The 17,500-nt window shown below is 44.8% G+C and overlaps 1 protein-coding gene across 1 annotated transcript in view; it reads right to left on the bottom strand.

Annotated features, from left to right (window-relative positions):
* Positions 1-17,500, bottom strand: part of LOC128699601 (glycine receptor subunit beta-type 4) — a 164,309-nt gene that overhangs the window by 105,282 nt on the left and 41,527 nt on the right. The window lies entirely within an intron of this gene.

Raw genomic sequence — 17,500 nt, 5'->3', positions numbered from 1 at the left:
AAGAAGGCCATGTCTTCCAGAGCTGTCTAAGAAGGTCATGCCTTCCAGAGCTGTCTAAGAAGGTCATGTCTTCCAGAGCTGTCTAAGAAGGTTATGTGATGCAGAGCTGTCTAAGAAGGTCATGTCCTCCAGAGCTGTCTAGGAAGGTTATGTCTTCCACAGCTGTCTAAGGTCATGTCTTCCACAGCTGTCTAAGACGGTCATGTCTTCCAGAGCTGTCTAAGAAGGTCATGTCTTCCAGAGCTGTCTAGGAAGATTATGTCTTCCAGAGCTGTCTAAGAAGGTCATGTCTTCCAGAGCTGTCTAGGAAGGTTATGTCTTCCAGAGCTGTCTAAGAAGGTCATGTCTTCCAGAGCTAAGAAGGTCATATATTCCAGAGCTGTCTAAGAAGGTCATGTATTCCAGAGCTGTCTAAGAAAGTCATGTCTTCCAGAGCTGTCTAAGAAGGTTATGTCTTCCAGAGCTGTCTAAGAAGGTCATGTCTTCCAGAGCTGTCTCAGAAGGTCATGTCTTCCAAAGCTGTCAAGGAAGATTATGTCTTCCAGAGCTGTCTAGGAAGGTCATGTCTTCAAGAGCTGTCTAGGAAGGCCATGTCTTCCAGAGCTGTCTAAGAAGATCATGTCTTCCAGAGCTGTCTAAGAAGGTCATGTCTTCCAGAGCTGTCTAAGAAGATCATGTCTTCCAGAGCTGTCTAAGAAAAGTCATGTCTTCCAGAGCTGTCTAAGAAGGTCATGTCTTCCAGAGCTGTCTAAAAAAGTCATGTCTTCCAGAGCTGTCTAAGAAGGTCATGTCTTCCAGAGCTGTCTAAGAAGGTCATGTCTTCCAGAGCTGTCTAGGAAGGTCATGTCTTCCAGAGCTGTCTAGGAAAGTCATGTCTTCCGGAGCTGTCTAGGAAGGTCGTGTCTTCCAGAGCTGTCTAAGAAGGTCATGTCTTCCAGAGCTGTCTAAGAAAGTCATGTCTTCCAGAGCTGTCTAAGAAAGTCATGTCTTCCAGAGCTGTCTAAGAAGGTCATGTCTTCCAGAGCTGTCTAGGAAGGTCATGTCTTCCAGAGCTGTCTAGGAAGGTCATGTCTTCTGGAGCTGTCTATGAAGGTCATGCCTTCCAGAGCTGTCTAAGAAGGTCATGTCTTCCAGAGCTGTCAAGGAAGATTATGTCTTCCAGAGCTGTCTAGGAAGGTCATGTCTTCCAGAGCTGTCTAAGAAGGTCATGTCTTCCAGAGCTGTCTAAGAAAGTCATGTCTTCCAGAGCTGTCTAAGAAGGTCATGTCTTCCAGAGCTGTCTAAGAAGGTCATGTCTTCCAGAGCTGTCTAGGAAGGTCATGTCTTCCAGAGCTGTCTAGGAAGGTCATGTCTTCCGGAGCTGTCTAGGAAGGTCATGTCTTCCAGAGCTGTCTAAGAAGGTCATGTCTTCCAGAGCTGTCTAAGAAAGTCATGTCTTCCAGAGCTGTCTAAGAAAGTCATGTCTTCCAGAGCTGTCTAAGAAGGTCATGTCTTCCAGAGCTGTCTAGGAAGGTCATGTCTTCCGGAGCTGTCTAAGAAGGTCATGCCTTCCAGAGCTGTCTAAGAAGGTCATGTCTTCCAGAGCTGTCTAAGAAGGTTATGTGTTCCAGAGCTGTCTAAGAAGGTCATGTCTTCCAGAGCTGTCTAGGAAGGTTATGTCTTCCAGAGCTGTCTAAGAAGGTCATGTATTCCAGAGCTGTCTATGACGGTCATGTCTTCCAGAGCTGTCTAAGAAGGTCATGTCTTCCAGAGCTGTCTAAGAAAGTCATGTCTTCCAGAGCTGTCTAAGAAGGTCATGTCTTCCATAGCTGTCTAAGAAGGTCATGTCTTCAAGAGCTGTCTAGGAAGGTCATGTCTTCCAGAGCTGTCTAGGAAGGTCATGTCTTCCGGAGCTGTCTAGGAAGGTCATGTCTTCCAGAGCTGTCTAAGAAGGTCATGTCTTCCAGAGCTGTCTAAGAAAGTCATGTCTTCCAGAGCTGTCTAAGAAAGTCATGTCTTCCAGAGCTGTCTAAGAAGGTCATGTCTTCCAGAGCTGTCTAGGAAGGTCATGTCTTCCAGAGCTGTCTAAGAAGGTCAAGTCTTCCAGAGCTGTCAAGGAAGATTATGTCTTCCAGAGCTGTCTAGGAAGGTCATGTCTTCCAGAGCTGTCTAAGAAGATCACGTCTTCCAGAGCAGTCTAAGAAGGTCATGTCTTCCAGAGCTGTCTAAGTAGGTCATGTCTTCCAGAGCTGTCTAAGAAGGTTATGTCTTCTAGAGCTGTCTAGGAAGGTCATATCTTCCGATGCTGTCTAAGAAGGTCATAACTTCCAGAGCTGCCTAAGAAGGTCATGTCTTCCAGAGCTGTCTAAGAAGGTCATGTCTTCCAGAGCTGTCTAAGAAGGCCATGTCTTCCAGAGCTGTCTAAGAAGGTCATGCCTTCCAGAGCTGTCTAAGAAGGTCATGTCTTCCAGAGCTGTCTAAGAAGGTTATGTGTTCCAGAGCTGTCTAAGAAGGTCATGTCTTCCAGAGCTGTCTAGGAAGGTTATGTCTTCCAGAGCTGTCTAAGAAGGTCATGTATTCCAGAGCTGTCTATGACGGTCATGTCTTCCAGAGCTGTCTAAGAAGGTCATGTCTTCCAGAGCTGTCTAAGAAGGTCATGTGTTCCAGAGCTGTCTAAGAAAGTCATGTCTTCCAGAGCTGTCTAAGAAGGTTATGTATTCCAGAGCTGTCTAAGAAGGTCATGTCTTCCAGAGCTGTCTACGAAGGTCATGTCTTCCAGAGCTGTCTAAGAAGGTTATGTCTTCCAGAGCTGTCTAAGAAGGTCATGTCTTCCAGAGCTGTCTAAGAAGGTCATGTCTTCCAGAGCTGTCTAAGAAGGTCATGTGTTCCAGAGCTGTCTAAGAAAGTCATGTCTTCCAGAGCTGTCTAAGAAGGTTATGTATTCCAGAGCTGTCTAAGAAGGTCATGTCTTCCAGAGCTGTCTCAGAAGGTCATGTCTTCCAGAGCTGTCAAGGAAGATTATGTCTTCTAGAGCTGTCTAGGAAGGTCATGTCTTTCAGATCTGTCTAGGAAGGTCATGTCTTCCAGAGCTGACTAAGAAGATCATGTCTTCCAGAGCTGTCAAAGAAGGTCATGTCTTCCAGAGCTGTCTAAGAAGGTCATGTCTTCCAGAGGTGTCTAAGAAAGTCATGTCTTCCAGAGCTGTCTAAGAAAGTCATGTCTTCCATAGCTGTCTAAGAAGGTCCTGTCTTCCAGAGCTGTCTAGGAAGGTCATGTCTTCCAGAGCTGTCTAGGAAGGCCATGTCTTCCGGAGCTGTCTAAGAAGGTCATGTCTTCCAGAGCTGTCTAAGACGGTCATGTCTTCCAGAGCTGTCTAGGAAGATTATGTCTTCCAGAGCTGTCTAAGAAGGTCATGTCTTCCAGAGCTGTCTAGGAAGGTTATGTCTTCCAGAGCTGTCTAAGAAGGTCATGTCTTCCAGAGCTGTCTAAAAAGGTCATATCTTCCAGAGCTGTCTATGAAGGTCATGTATTCCAGAGCTGTCTAAGAAAGTCATGTCTTCCAGAGCTGTCTAAGAAGGTTATGTCTTCCAGAGCTGTCTAAGAAGGTCATGTCTTCCAGAGCTGTCTCAGAAGGTCATGTCTTCCAAAGCTGTCAAGGAAGATTATGTCTTCCAGAGCTGTCTAGGAAGGTCATGTCTTCCAGAGCTGTCTAGGAAGGTCAGGTCTTCCAGAGCTGTCTAAGAAGATCATGTCTTGCAGAGCTGTCTAAGAAGGTCATGTCTTCCTGAGCTGTCTAAGAAGATCATGTCTTCCAGAGATGTCTAAGGAGATCATGTCTTCCAGAGCTGTCTAAGAAGGTCATGTCTTCCAGAGCTGTCTAAGAAAGTCATGTCTTCCAGAGCTGTCTAAGAAGGTCATGTCTTCCAGAGCTGTCTAAGAAGGTCATGTCTTCCAGAGCTGTCTAGGAAGGTCATGTCTTCCAGAGCTGTCTAGGAAGGTCATGTCTTCCTGAGCTGTCTATGAAGGTCATGTCTTCCAGAGTTGTCTAAGAAGGTCATATCTTCCAGAGCTGTCAAGGAAGATTATGTCTTCCAGAGCTGTCTAGGAAGGTCATGCCTTCCAGAGCTGTCTTGGAAGGTCATGTCTTCCAGAGCTGTCTAAGAAGATCATGTCTTCCAGAGCTGTCTAAGAAGTTCATGGCTTCCAGAGCTGTCTAAGAAGGTCATGTCTTCCAGAGCTGTCTAAGAAGGTCATGTCTTCTAGAGCTGTCTAGGAAGGTCATATCTTCCGATGCTGTCTAAGAAGGTCATAACTTCCAGAGCTGTCTAAGAAGGTCATGTCTTCCAGAGCTGTCTAAGAAGGTCATGTCTTCCAGAGCTGTCTAAGAATGTCATGTCTTCCAGAGTTGGCAAGGAAGGTCATGTCTTCCAGAGTTGGCAAGGTAGGTCATGTCTTCAAGAGCTGTCTAAGAAGGTCATGTCTTCCAGAGCTGTCTAAGACGGTCATGTCTTCCAGAGCTGTCTAAGAAGGTCATGTCTTCCAGAGCTGTCTAGGAAGATTATGTCTTCCAGAGCTGTCTAAGAAGGTCATATCTTCCAGAGCTGTCTAGGAAGGTTATGTCTTCCAGAGCTGTCTAAGAAGGTCATGTCTTCCAGAGCTGTCTAAAAAGGTCATATCTTCCGGAGCTGTCTATGAAGGTCATGTGTTCCAGAGGTGTCTAAGAAAGTCATGTCTTCCAGAGCTGTCTAAGAAGGTTATGTCTTCCAGAGCTGTCTAAGAAGGTCATGTCTTCCAGAGCTGTCTCAGAAGGTCATGTCTTCCAGAGCTTTCAATGAAGATTATGTCTTCCAGAGCTGTCTAAGAAGGTCATGTCTTCCAGAGCTGTCTAGGTAGGTCATGTCTTCCAGAGCTGTCTAAGAAGATCATGTCTTGCAGAGCTGTCTAAGAAGGTCATGTCTTCCAGAGCTGTCTAAGAAGATCATGTCTTCCAGATCTGTCTAAGGAGGTCATGTCTTCCAGAGCTGTCTAAGAAGGTCATGTCTTCCTGAGCTGTCTAAGAAGGTCATGTCTTCCAGAGCTGTCTAGGAAGGTCATGTCTTCCAGAGCTGTCTAGGAAGGTCATGTCTGCCGGAGCTGTCTAGGAAGGTCATGTCTTCCAGAGCTGTCTAAGAAGGTCATGTCTTCCAGAGCTGTCTAAGAAAGTCATGTCTTCCAGAGCTGTCTAAGAAAGTCATGTCTTCCAGAGCTGTCTAAGAAGGTCATGTCTTCCAGAGCTGTCTAGGAAGGTCATGTCTTCCAGAGCTGTCTAGGAAGGTCATGTCTTCCGGAGCTGTCTATGAAGGTCATGTCTTCCAGAGCTGTCTAAGAAGGTCAAGTCTTCCAGAGCTGTCAAGGAAGATTATGTCTTCCAGAGCTGTCTAGGAAGGTCATGTCTTCCAGAGCTGTCTAGGAAGGTCATGTCTTCCAGAGCTGTCTAAGAAGATCATGTCTTCCAGAGCAGTCTAAGAAGGTCATGTCTTCCAGAGCTGTCTAAGAAGGTCATGTCTTCCAGTGCTGTCTAAGAAGGTTATGTCTTCTAGAGCTGTCTAGGAAGGTCATATCTTCCGATGCTGTCTAAGAAGGTCATAACTTCCAGAGCGGTCTAAGAAGGTCATGTCTTCCAGAGCTGTCTAAGAAGGTCATGTCTTCCAGAGCTGTCTAAGAAGGCCATGTCTTCCAGAGCTGTCTAAGAAGGTCATGCCTTCCAGAGCTGTCTAAGAAGGTCATGTCTTCCAGAGCTGTCTAAGAAGGTTATGTGTTCCAGAGCTGTCTAAGAAGGTCATGTCTTCCAGAGCTGTCTAGGAAGGTTATGTCTTCCAGAGCTGTCTAAGAAGGTCATGTACTCCAGAGCTGTCTAAGACGGTCATGTCTTCCAGAGCTGTCTAAGAAGGTCATGTCTTCCAGAGCTGTCTAGGAAGATTATGTCTTCCAGAGCTGTCTAAGAAGGTCATGTCTTCCAGAGCTGTCTAAGAAGGTTATGTCTTCCAGAGCTGTCTAAGAAGGTCATGTCTTCCAGAGCTGTCTAAGAAGGTCATGTCTTCCAGAGCTGTCTAAGAAGGTCATGTGTTCCAGAGCTGTCTAAGAAAGTCATGTCTTCCAGAGCTGTCTAAGAAGGTTATGTCTTCCAGAGCTGTCTAAGAAGGTCATATCTTCCAGAGCTGTCTCAGAAGGTCATGTCTTCCAGAGCTGTCAAGGAAGATTATGTCTTCTAGAGCTGTCTAGGAAGGTCATGTCTTTCAGAGCTGTCTAGGAAGGTCATGTCTTCCAGAGCTGACTAAGAAGATCATGTCTTCCAGAGCTGTCTAAGAAGGTCATGTCTTCCAGAGCTGTCTAAGAAGGTCATATCTTCCAGAGCTGTCTAAGAAAGTCATGTCTTCCAGAGCTGTCTAAGAAAGTCATGTCTTCCATAGCTGTCTAAGAAGGTCCTGTCTTCCAGAGCTGTCTAGGAAGGTCATGTCTTCCAGAGCTGTCTAGGAAGGTCATGTCTTCCGGAGCTGTCTAAGAAGGTCATGTCTTCCAGAGCTGTCTAAGAAGGTCATGTGTTCCAGAGCTGTCTAGGAAGATTATGTTTTCCAGAGCTGTCTAAGAAGGTCATGTCTTCCAGAGCTGTCTAGGAAGGTTATGTCTTCCAGAGCTGTCTAAGAAGGTCATGTCTTCCAGAGCTGTCTAAAAAGGTCATATCTTCCAGAGCTGTCTATGAAGGTCATGTATTCAAGAGCTGTCTAAGAAAGTCATGTCTTCCAGAGATGTCTAAGAAGGTTATGTCTTCCAGAGCTGTCTTAGAAGGTCATGTCTTCCAGAGCTGTCTCAGAAGGTCATGTCTTCCAAAGCTGTCAAGGAAGATTATGTCTTCCAGAGCTGTCTAGGAAGGTCATGTCTTCCATAGCTGTCTAGGAAGGTCAGGTCTTCCAGAGCTGTCTAAGAAGATCATGTCTTGCAGAGCTGTCTAAGAAGGTCATGTCTTCCAGAGCTGTCTAAGAAGATCATGTCTTCCAGAGCTTTCTAAGGAGGTCATGTCTTCCAGAGCTGTCTAGGAAGGTCATGTCTTCCAGAGCCGTCTAGGAAGGTCATGTCTTCCTGAGCTGTCTATGAAGGTCATGTCTTCCAGAGTTGTCTAAGAAGGTCATATCTTCCAGAGCTGTCAAGGAAGATTATGTCTTCCAGAGCTGTCTAGGAAGGTCATGTCTTCCAGAGCTGTCTAGGAAGGTCATGTCTTCCAGAGCTGTCTAAGAAGATCATGTCTTCCAGAGCTGTCTAAGAAGGTCATGTCTTCCAGAGCTGTCTAAGAAGGTCATGTCTTCCAGAGCTGTCTAAGAAGGTTATGTCTTCTAGAGCTGTCTAGGAAGGTCATATCTTCCGATGCTGTCTAAGAAGGTCATAACTTCCAGAGCTGTCTTAGAAGGTCATGTCTTCCAGAGCTGTCTAAGAAGGTCATGTCTTCCAGAGCTGTCTAAGAATGTCATGTCTTCCAGAGTTGGCAAGGAAGGTCATGTCTTCCAGAGTTGGCAAGGTAGGTCATGTCTTCCAGAGCTGTCTAAGAAGGTCATGTCTTCCAGAGCTGTCTAAGACGGTCATGTCTTCCAGAGCTGTCTAAGAAGGTCATGTCTTCCAGAGCTGTCTAGGAAGATTATGTCTTCCAGGGCTGTCTAAGAAGGTCATATCTTCCAGAGCTGTCTAGGAAGGTCATGTCTTCCAGAGCTGTCTAAGAAGGTCATGTCTTCCAGAACTGTCTAAGAAAGTCATGTCTTCCAGAGCTGTCTAAGAAGGTTATGTCTTCCAGAGCTGTCTAAGAAGGTCATGTCTTCCAGAGCTGTCTCAGATGGTCATGTCTTCCAGAGCTTTCAATGAAGATTATGTCTTCCAGAGCTGTCTAAGAAGGTCATGTCTTCCAGAGCTGTCTAGGAAGGTCATGTCTTCCAGAGCTGTCTAAGAAGATCATGTCTTCCAGAGCTGTCTAAGAAGGTCATGTCTTCCAGAGCTGTCTAAGAAGGTCATGTCTTCCAGAGCTGTCTAAGAAAGTCATGTCTTCCAGAGTTGTCTAAGAAAGTCATGTCTTACAGAGCTGTCTAAGAAGGTCATGTCTTCCAGAGCTGTCTAGGAAGGTCATGTCATCCAGAGCTGTCTAGGAAGGTCATGTCTTTCGGAGCTGTCTATGAAGGTCATGTCTTACAGAGCTGTCTAAGAAAGTCATGTCTTCCAGAGCTGTCTAAGAAGGTTATGTCTTCTCGAGCTGTCTAGGAAGGTCATATCTTCCGATGCTGTCTAAGAAAGTCATAACTTCCAGAGCTGTCTTAGAAGGTCATGTCTTCCAGAGCTGTCTAAGAAGGTCATGTCTTCCAGAGTTGGCAAGGAAGGTCATGTCTTCCAGAGTTGGCAAGGAAGGTCATGTCTTCCAGAGCTGTCTACGAAGGTCATGTCTTCCAGATCTGTCTAAGACGGTCATGTCTTCCAGAGCTGTCTAAGAAGGTCATGTCTTCCAGAGCTGTCTAGGAAGATTATGTCTTCCAGGGCTGTCTAAGAAGGTCATATCTTCCAGAGCTGTCTAGGAAGGTTATGTCTTCCAGAGCTGTCTAAGAAGGTCATGTCTTCCAGAGCTGTTTAAGAAGGTCATGTCTTCCAGAACTGTCTAAGAAGGTCATGTGTTCCAGAGGTGTCTAAGAAAGTCATGTCTTCCAGAGCTGTCTAAGAAGGTTATGTCTTCCAGAGCTGTCTAAGAAGGTCATGTCTTCCAGAGCTGTCTCAGAAGGTCATGTCTACCAGAGCTTTCAATGAAGATTATGTCTTCCAGAGCTGTCTAAGAAGGTCATGTCTTCCAGAGCTGTCTAGGAAGGTCATGTCTTCCAGAGCTGTCTAAGAAGATCATGTCTTCCAGAGCTGTCTAAGAAGGTCATGTCTTCCAGAGCTGTCTAAGAAGGTCATGTCTTCCAGAGCTGTCTAAGAAAGTCATGTCTTCCAGAGTTGTCTAAGAAAGTCATGTCTTCCAGAGCTGTCTAAGAAGGTCATGTCTTCCAGAGCTGTCTAGGAAGGTCATGTCATCCAGAGCTGTCTAGGAAGGTCATGTCTTTCGGAGCTGTCTATGAAGGTCATGTCTTCCAGAGCTGTCTAAGAAGGTCATGTCTTCCAGAGCTGTCAAGGAAGATTATGTCTTCCAGAGCTGTCTAGGAAGGTCATGTCTTCCAGAGCTGTCTAGGAAGGTCATGGCTTCCAGAGCTGTCTAAGAAGATCATGTCTTGCTGAGCTGTCTAAGAAGGTCACGTCTTCCAGAGCTGTCTAAGAAGGTCATGTCTTCCAGAGCTGTCTAAGAATGTCATGTCTTCCAGAGTTGGCTAGGAAGGTCATGTCTTCCAGAGCTGTCTAGGAAGGTCATGTCTTCCAGAGCTGTCTAGGAAGGTCAGGTCTTCCAGGGCTGTCTAAGAAGATCATGTCTTGCAGAGCTGTCTAAGAAGGTCATGTCTTCCAGAGCTGTCTAAGAAAATCATGTCTTCCAGAGCTTTCTAAGGAGGTCATGTCTTCCAGAGCTGTCTAGGAAGGTCATGTCTTCCAGAGCTGTCTAGGAAGGTCATGTCTTCCTGAGCTGTCTATGAAGGTCATGTCTTGCAGAGCTGCCTAAGAAGGTCATGTCTTCCAGAGCTGTCTAAGAAGGTCATGTCTTCCAGAGCTGTCTAAGAAGGCCATGTCTTCCAGAGCTGTCTAGGAAGGTCATGTCTTCCAGAGCTGTCTAAGAAGATCATGTCTTCCAGAGCTGTCTAAGAAGGTCATGTCTTCCAGAGCTGTCTAAGAAGGTCATGTCTTCCAGAGCTGTCTAAGAAGGTTATGTCTTCTAAAGCTGTCTAGGAAGGTCATATCTTCCGATGCTGTCTAAGAAGGTCATAACTTCCAGAGCTGTCTTAGAAGGTCATGTCTTCCAGAGCTGTCTAAGAAGGTCATGTCTTCCAGAGCTGTCTAAGAATGTCATGTCTTCCAGAGTTGGCAAGGAAGGTCATGTCTTCCAGAGTTGGCAAGGTAGGTCATGTCTTCCAGAGCTGTCTAAGAAGGTCATGTCTTCCAGAGCTGTCTAAGACGGTCATGTCTTCCAGAGCTGTCTAAGAAGGTCATGTCTTCCAGAGCTGTCTAGGAAGATTATGTCTTCCAGGGCTGTCTAAGAAGGTCATATCTTCCAGAGCTGTCTAGGAAGGTCATGTCTTCCAGAGCTGTCTAAGAAGGTCATGTCTTCCAGAACTGTCTAAGAAAGTCATGTCTTCCAGAGCTGTCTAAGAAGGTTATGTCTTCCAGAGCTGTCTAAGAAGGTCATGTCTTCCAGAGCTGTCTCAGATGGTCATGTCTTCCAGAGCTTTCAATGAAGATTATGTCTTCCAGAGCTGTCTAAGAAGGTCATGTCTTCCAGAGCTGTCTAGGAAGGTCATGTCTTCCAGAGCTGTCTAAGAAGATCATGTCTTCCAGAGCTGTCTAAGAAGGTCATGTCTTCCAGAGCTGTCTAAGAAGGTCATGTCTTCCAGAGCTGTCTAAGAAAGTCATGTCTTCCAGAGTTGTCTAAGAAAGTCATGTCTTACAGAGCTGTCTAAGAAGGTCATGTCTTCCAGAGCTGTCTAGGAAGGTCATGTCATCCAGAGCTGTCTAGGAAGGTCATGTCTTTCGGAGCTGTCTATGAAGGTCATGTCTTACAGAGCTGTCTAATAAAGTCATGTCTTCCAGAGCTGTCTAAGAAGGTTATGTCTTCTCGAGCTGTCTAGGAAGGTCATATCTTCCTATGCTGTCTAAGAAGGTCATAACTTCCAGAGCTGTCTTAGAAGGTCATGTCTTCCAGAGCTGTCTAAGAAGGTCATGTCTTCCAGAGTTGGCAAGGAAGGTCATGTCTTCCAGAGTTGGCAAGGAAGGTCATGTCTTCCAGAGCTGTCTACGAAGGTCATGTCTTCCAGATCTGTCTAAGACGGTCATGTCTTCCAGAGCTGTCTAAGAAGGTCATGTCTTCCAGAGCTGTCTAGGAAGATTATGTCTTCCAGGGCTGTCTAAGAAGGTCATATCTTCCAGAGCTGTCTAGGAAGGTTATGTCTTCCAGAGCTGTCTAAGAAGGTCATGTCTTCCAGAGCTGTCTAAGAAGGTCATGTCTTCCAGAACTGTCTAAGAAGGTCATGTGTTCCAGAGGTGTCTAAGAAAGTCATGTCTTCCAGAGCTGTCTAAGAAGGTTATGTCTTCCAGAGCTGTCTAAGAAGGTCATGTCTTCCAGAGCTGTCTCAGAAGGTCATGTCTTCCAGAGCTTTCAATGAAGATTATGTCTTCCAGAGCTGTCTAAGAAGGTCATGTCTTCCAGAGCTGTCTAGGAAGGTCATGTCTTCCAGAGCTGTCTAAGAAGATCATGTCTTCCAGAGCTGTCTAAGAAGGTCATGTCTTCCAGAGCTGTCTAAGAAGGTCATGTCTTCCAGAGCTGTCTAAGAAAGTCATGTCTTCCAGAGTTGTCTAAGAAAGTCATGTCTTCCAGAGCTGTCTAAGAAGGTCATGTCTTCCAGAGCTGTCTAGGAAGGTCATGTCATCCAGAGCTGTCTAGGAAGGTCATGTCTTTCGGAGCTGTCTATGAAGGTCATGTCTTCCAGAGCTGTCTAAGAAGGTCATGTCTTCCAGAGCTGTCAAGGAAGATTATGTCTTCCAGAGCTGTCTAGGAAGGTCATGTCTTCCAGAGCTGTCTAGGAAGGTCATGGCTTCCAGAGCTGTCTAAGAAGATCATGTCTTGCTGAGCTGTCTAAGAAGGTCACGTCTTCCAGAGCTGTCTAAGAAGGTCATGTCTTCCAGAGCTGTCTAAGAATGTCATGTCTTCCAGAGTTGGCTAGGAAGGTCATGTCTTCCAGAGCTGTCTAGGAAGGTCATGTCTTCCAGAGCTGTCTAAGAAGGTCATGTCTTCCAGAGCTGTCTAATAAGGTCATGTCTTCCAGAGCTGTCTAGAAAGGTCATGTCTTCCAGAGCTGTCTAGGAAGGTTATGTCTTCCATAGTTGTCTAAGAAGGTCATGTCTTCCAGAGCTGTCTAAGAAGGTCATGTCTTCCAGAGCTGTCTAAGAAGGTTATGTGTTCCAGAGCTGTCTAGGAAGGTCATGTCTTCCTGAGCTGTCTAAGAAGGTCATGTCTTCCAGAGCTGTCTAGGAAGGTCATGTCTTCCAGAGCTGTCTAAGAAGGTCATGTCTTCCAGAGTTGTTTAAGAAGGTCATGTCTTCCATTGCTGTCTAGGAAGGTTATGTCTTCCAGAGCTGTCTAGGAAGGTTATGTCTTCCAGAGCTGTCTAGGAAGGTCATGTCTTCCAGAGCTGTCTAGGAAGGTTATGTCTTCCAGAGTTGTCTAAGAAGGTCATGTCTCCAGAGCTGTCTAGGAAGGTCATGTCTTCCAGAGCTGTCTAGGAAGGTCATGTCTTCCAGAGCTGTCTAGAAAGGTCATGTCTTCCAGAGAGCTCCAACGTTTTATAAACGAAGTCGAAAAAGCTTTTCATCTAATAACGAAGGTGTTACGGATAGCGTCACTCTGTAAGGTCACACGTAACACTTAACGCAACGTCCACTTAGGTAAGGCGGGCAGTGAGGCGGTTCCATTCCACCACAAAGTGGGAAATGGAAGCCTGTTAAAAGTTTTGCACTCTGGGAGAGGTACTGCTGACCTCTGGTCTCTAGTCTCGTGAACCTTCGAGATAAATGTAGGGAAGTTTTCCGTACGAGAGAGACAGAGACAGAAAGACAAACAGACAGATGGACAGAAAGAGGAAAACAGACAGACAGAAAGAGACAGGCAGAGATAAACAGACAGAGAAACAGACACAGACATAAAAGAAACAGACAGACAGAAAGAGACAGAGACGGAAAAATAGACAAACAAGCATACAGACACAGACAGACACACAGACAGAGACAGACAGACACAGACAGACACACAGACAGAGACAGACAGACACACAGACACACAAACAGAGACAGACAGACAGACACAGAAAGACACACAGACAGAGACAGACAGACAGACACAGAAAGACACACAGACAGAGACAGACAGACAGACAGACACAGACAGACACACAGACTGACGACTTATCTCTCACAATTAAGACCCTTAACCCCTTTAATTTCTCAGTAGAATTTAATCCCCTTAATTCCCGTCAGTCCAACTTAACCACTAAGTTCCTGCCTTGTTGAAACTCTAGACTAACTAGTTCAAAGTTAGTCTAGTTAAGTTCTTTACTATTATGCAGAAAAACGTAATTTATTATGTTTGTGTTAGACGGATTACTTTATTACAGAGCTGTCTAGGGGCATCAAGAACTATCTAGGGGCATCAAGAACTATCTAGGGGCATCAAGAACTATCTAGGGGCATCAAAAATTATCTAGGGGCATCAAGAACTATCTAGGAGCATCAAGAACAATCTAGGAGCATCAAGAACTATCTAGGGGCATCAAGAACTATCTAGGAGCATCAAGAACTATCTAGGAGCATCAAGAACTATCTAGGAGCATCAAGAACTATCTAGGAGCATCAAGAACTATCTAGGAGCATCAAGAACTATCTAGGGGCATCAAGAACTATCTAGGAGCATCAAGAACTATCTAGGAGCATCAAGAACTATCTAGGAGCATCAAGAACTATCTAGGAGCATCAAGAACTATCTAGGAGCATCAAGAACTATCTAAGGGCATCAAGAACTATCTAGGAGCATCAAGAACTATCTAGGAGCATCAAGAACTATCTAGGAGCATCAAGAACTATCTAGGGGCATCAAAAATTATCTAGGGGCATCAAGAACTATCTAGGAGCATCAAGAACTATCTAGGAGCATCAAGAACTATCTAGGGGCATCAAGAACTATCTAGGAGCATCAAAAATTATCTAGGGGCATCAAGAACTATCTAGGAGCATCAAGAACTATCTAGGAGCATCAAGAACTATCTAGGGGCATCAAGAACTATCTAGGAGCATCAAGAACTATCTAGGAGCATCAAGAACTATCTAGGAGCATCAAGAACTATCTAGGAGCATCAAGAACTATCTAGGAGCATCAAGAACTATCTAGGGGCATCAAGAACTATCTAGGAGCATCAAGAACTATCTAGGAGCATCAAGAACTATCTAGGAGCATCAAGAACTATCTAGGAGCATCAAGAACTATCTAGGAGCATCAAGAACTATCTAAGGGCATCAAGAACTATCTAGGAGCATCAAGAACTATCTAGGAGCATCAAGAACTATCTAGGGGCATCAAAAATAATCTAGGGGCATCAAGAACTATCTAGGAGCATCAAGAACTATCTAGGAGCATCAAGAACTATCTAGGGGCATCAAGAACTATCTAGGAGCATCAAGAACTATCTAGGAGCATCAAGAACTATCTAGGAGCATCAAGAACTATCTAGGAGCATCAAGAACTATCTAGGAGCATCAAGAACTATCTAGGGGCATCAAGAACTATCTAGGAGCATCAAGAACTATCTAGGAGCATCAAGAACTATCTAGGAGCATCAAGAACTATCTAGGAGCATCAAGAACTATCTAGGAGCATCAAGAACTATCTAAGGGCATCAATAACTATCTAGGAGCATCAAGAACTATCTAGGAGCATCAAGAACTATCTAGGAGCATCAAGAACTATCTAGGGGCATTAAGAACTATCTAGGAGCATCAAAAACTATCTAGGAGCATCAAGAACTATCTAGGGGCATCAAGAACTATCTAGGAGCATCAAGAACTATCTTGGAGCATCAAGAACTATCTAGGAGCATCAAGAACTGTCTAGGAACATCAAGAACTATCTAGGAGCATCAAGAACTATCTAGGGGCATCAAGAACTATCTAGGAGCATCAAGAACTATCTAGGAGCATCAAGAACTATCTAGGAGCATCAAGAACTATCTAGGAGCATCAAGAACTATCTAGGAGCATCAAGAACTATCTAGGAGCATCAAGAACTATCTAGGGGCATCAAGAACTATCTAGGAGCATCAAGAACTATCTAGGAGCATCAAGAACTATCTAGGAGCATCAAGAACTATCTAGGAGCATCAAGAACTATCTAGGAGCATCAAGAACTATCTAGGGGCATCAAGAACTATCTAGGAGCATCAAGAACTATCTAGGAGCACCAAGAACTATCTAGGAGCATCAAGAACTATCTAGGAGCATCAAGAACTATCTAGGAGCATCAAGAACTATCTAGGGGCATCAAGAACTATCTAGGAGCATCAAGAACTATCTTGGAGCATCAAGAACTATCTAGAAGCATCAAGAACTGTCTAAGAAAATCAAGAACTATCTAGGAGCATCAAGAACTATCTAGGGGCATCAAGAACTATCTAGGAGCATCAAGAACTATCTAGGAGCATCAAGAACTATCTAGGAGCATCAAGAACTATCTAGGAGCATCAAGAACTATCTAGGAGCATCAAGAACTATCTAGGAGCATCAAGAACTATCTACGAGCATCAAGAACTATCTAGGGGCATCAAGAACTATCTAGGGGCATCAAGAACTATCTAGGAGCATCAAGAACTATCTTGGAGCATCAAGAACTATCTAGAAGCATCAAGAACTGTCTAAGAAAATCAAGAACTATCTAGGAGCATCAAGAACTATCTAGGAGCATCAAGAACTATCTACGAGCATCAAGAACTATCTAGGGGCATCAAGAACTATCTAGGGGCATCAATAACTATCTAGGAGCACCAAGAACTGTCTAGGAGCATCAAGAACTATCTAGGAGCATCAAGAACTATCTAGGGGCATCAAGAACTATCTAGGGGCATCAAGAACTATCTAATAGCATCAAGAACTGTCTAGGAGCATCAAGAACTATCTAGGAGCATCAAGAACTATCTAGGGGCATCAAGAACTATCTAGGAGCATCAAGAACTGTCTAGGAGCATCAAGAACTGTCTAGGAGCATCAAGAACTATCTAGGAGCATCAAGAACTATCTAGGAGCATCAAGAACTATCTAGGAGCATCAAGAACTGTCTAGGAGCATCAAGAACTATCTAGGAGCATCAAGAACTATCTAGGGGCATCAAGAACTGTCTAGGAGCATCAAGAACTATCTAGGAGCATCAAGAACTATCTAGGGGTATCAAGAACTGTCTAGGAGCATCAAGAACTATCTAGGAGCATCAAGAACTATCTAGGGGCATCAAGAACTGTCTAGGAGCATCAAGAACTATCTAGGAGCATCAAGAACTGTCTAGGGGTATCAAGAACCGTCTAGGAGCATCAAGAACTATCTAGGAGCATCAAGAACTGTCTAGGGGCATCAAGAACTGTCTAGGAGCATCAAGAACTATCTAGGAGCATCAAGAACTATCTAGGGGCATCAAGAACTGTCTAGGAGCATCAAGAACTGTCTAGGGGCATCAAGAACTGTCTAGGAGCATCAAGAACTATCTAGGAGCATCAAGAACTATCTAGGAGCATCAAGAACTATCTAGGAGCATCAAGAACTGTCTAGGAGCATCAAGAACTGTCTAGGGGCATCAAGAACTGTCTAGGAGCATCAAGAACTATCTAGGAGCATCAAGAACTATCTAGGAGCATCAAGAACTATCTAGGAGCACCAAGAACTATTTAGGAGCATCAAGAACTATCTAGGAGCATCAAGAACTATCTAGGGGCATCAAGAACTGTCTTGGAGCATCAAGAACTATCTAGGAGCATCACGAACTATCTAGGGGCATCAAGAACTGTCTAAGAGCATCAAGAACTATCTAGGAGCATCAAGAACTGTCTAGGGGCATCATGAACTGTCTAGGAGCATCAAGAACTATCTAGGAGCATCAAGAACTGTCTAGGGGCATCAAGAACTGTCTAGGAGCATCAAGAACTATCTAGGAGCATCAAGAACTATCTAGGGGCATCAAGAACTGTCTAGGAGCATCAAGAACTATCTAGGAGCATCAAGAACTATCTAGGGGCATCAAGAACTGTCTAGGAGCATCAAGAACTGTCTAGGAGCATCAAGAACTGTCTAGGAGCATCAAGAACTGTCTAGGAGCATCAAGAACTATCTAGGAGCATCAAGAACTATCTAGGGGCATCAAGAACTGTCTAGGAGCATCAAGAACTGTCTAGGAGCATCAAGAACTGTCTAGGAGCATCAAGAACTGTCTAGTAGCATCACGAACTATCTAGGAGCATCAAGAACTATCTAGGACCATCAAGAACTATCTAGGGGCATCAAGAACTGTCTAGGAGCATCAAGAACTGTCTAGGAGCATGAAGAACTATCTAGGAGCATCAAGAACTATCTAGGGGCATCAAGAACTGTCTAGGAGCATCAAGAACTATCTAGGGGCATCAAGAACTGTCTAGGAGCATCAAGAACTGTCTAGGACCATCAAGAACTGTCTAGGAGCAGCAAGAACTGTCTAGGAGCATCAAGAACTATCTAGGAGCATCAAGAACTATCTAGAGGCATCAAGAACTGTCTAGGAGCATCAAGAACTGTCTAGGAGCATCAAGAACTGTCTAAGAGC

This window comes from Cherax quadricarinatus, chromosome 67, assembly GCF_038502225.1.
Source record: "Cherax quadricarinatus isolate ZL_2023a chromosome 67, ASM3850222v1, whole genome shotgun sequence".
NCBI classification, from domain to species: Eukaryota; Metazoa; Arthropoda; class Malacostraca; order Decapoda; family Parastacidae; genus Cherax; species Cherax quadricarinatus.
Note: the sequence above shows the minus strand (reverse complement) of the source record. Positions and strands in the feature narration are given on the sequence as shown.